General features: G+C 56.2%; 1 pseudogene; it reads left to right on the top strand.

The window, feature by feature from the left end:
- The first annotated feature begins 806 nt into the window (after positions 1–806).
- LOC109945268 (uncharacterized) lies at positions 807–1,626 on the top strand (annotated as a pseudogene).
- Positions 1,627–2,212: the final 586 nt, after the last annotated feature.

Here is a 2,212-nt window from a genome sequence, read left to right as displayed (position 1 = left end):
CTCTGATGCTCAGTGAAAATTTCTATTTCTCGCTCGCGTATGTCTCTGACTATCCAGACTATTTATTCTCATTTCACCGAATTCGGAGTTATTCAGTCGCACAGAAGGCCGAATTCGGAGCCTGTTAAAATTCTTATTTTTGTCAGCACGAATGCAAACTCGATAATCAATCTCGATTTATAAATCTCGTCTAAAGCTTATTTAATCAAACGCTCGACAGTTGCTAGTCGAGCTGCGTCCGAATCCAATTTCTCGATGTTTGATCTATGTCCAAAAATTAATCCCAGTCCGTATTCTCAAGCGGAATCTCTAATGTGTCGTCCTCTAATAAATTTTTCTCCAATTCGGTTTAAAATCTCTGTGTCCAATCTAAATTCGAAAATCAGCATCGGCAATGATTTCTATTAATCCGACTCGCTTTATTTCGATTACGAACCCGAAGCCTATCGATCTCAATTCATTTTATTCTACTTATGCGCGAGAATTTAATTTCCAAGCAACACCTAAATAAAATGTTTCGGATCATTTTATTCTGTGGGCTCGCATTCGTCCGAACCTCAGTTCGCTCTGTTCCCTGTGTCGGTCTCAGCCAACGAGTGAGCTGCGCGAATCGGTAACAGTTGACCACCTCCATCCTAACCAATCGGCGTCGCCACCCTCCTCAGTCAGTCGTTGGACGCCATTTTCTTGGCCAATACTTGGCACCAGCCAACCAGCAGCAGCCGGCTAAAGCCTCCAATAGCCCGCACCGCCCCATCGCGAGCCAATGGCTGCTGCCAGCAGGGTCCTGTTAAATCAACTAGCAGATGCTCCTCTCCTTCCCCAAAGCCAACCGTGGAGCGCTGCCGTTCTTCCCAGTGCGCAGAAGCCCCTGGCAGTCGCTCTGTTCTTCCATTTCCTGGCCATCAGGCTTCTCACGCACGCAAGCACTGCTCCTGGCGCAGCCGCAGAGTAGCCAATGGCCTACAGCCGCTCCTTTCAACCAGTGCCGAGCGACCGTGCCTTCAACCAATGGAATTCCAGCGATGCCTCGTTAAATCATCCCTGCGCTCTCCCTCTCCCTGTCTTCTCTCCCACATGGCGTTGCAACAGGGAGCCCTTTCCCCAGCGCGCAGGAGCAAGGCCTCCATGGGCACGCGACCCCTCGGCTCTAGCTTCCGCGGCGAGCTCCCTTCCTTCCTCCCCTCGACACCCAGTTTTCTGCAGAAGCTCCCAAGCGCAGAGCCTTTCCTCCTTCTTCCAAGCGCGTGCATTCCTCCCATGGAGCCAAGCTCCCGTTTGCTCGGACGCCGGAGCTCCGAAGGCCGCCCCCAGTGTCTTCTCCTCCAACCTCAACCCCCAGCGCGTCAACTAGACGCCATTTGAGCTCCCCCAAGCGGCCGTCGCTTCTCCCTGCTCCTCTGTCCTTGGTGCACGGCGCCATGTCTCTACCCCCAGCGCCCTTCCTCCCTACGCCGCGCCACCCCCTTGGCTGTCCAGCAGGAAGTCTGGCGCCTCCCTCTGCCTCCTGTACAGCGTGCGCCCCTGGTCCTGGCGTGTTTCTTTTTTTTTTCTGGCCGGCCATGGATTTCCTCGGCACCATTCCTTTGATTCGAGTGGGGGGGGTTCGGCCTCAAGCCAGCATGAGTTGGTGACCTCCCTGCTCGGCCATGGCTGCGCCATGAGCATCTAGTGCCCCTCCCCCTCGACCTCCCTGCTTGGCAAGTGTCCAGCCGACGCCCAACTCGGCCTCGCCGTCGGCCTTGCCCAGCAGCGACAGTCCGCCCCGGCACTCACCAGTGCCAAGATCCACTGCGCCCTCTCCTTCCTTGAAGTCGTGGTGCTTGGTGGCTTTGCCTTGGCGCTCGACACCCCCAATGGCTAAGCAGACCCCTCTGCTCCCTCAGGCCAGCGCCCTCCCCGGCTCTTCTCCATGGCGTGCTCAGCTCTCCCATCCGTGGACAGTACCACCCCCTCCCTCCACTTCGGCTGAAGCATACACAACTCCCCTGCTCTTCCTCGCCGGTACGCCAGCAAGCCTGCAGCAGTAGCCTCGGATCCCCTCCGCATCGAGAGCAGCCGCATCGTCGATCCGTGCAACCTTGACGTCTCCGCGTCTCGCTTCCCCGTCGATCTGCGCAGTCCCCGTCGCAATGCCGTCAATCCGCGGTAAGCTCCTCGCTGTCCCGCGCTTCTCTTGATCGATGAAATGACTAAATCAGTAAATCGACGT

Source organism: Zea mays, chromosome 3, assembly GCF_902167145.1.
Source record: "Zea mays cultivar B73 chromosome 3, Zm-B73-REFERENCE-NAM-5.0, whole genome shotgun sequence".
In the NCBI taxonomy this organism is placed as follows: Eukaryota; Viridiplantae; Streptophyta; class Magnoliopsida; order Poales; family Poaceae; genus Zea; species Zea mays.
The sequence above is the reverse complement of the archived record's forward strand: the minus strand, read 5'-3'. Positions and strand labels throughout refer to the sequence as shown.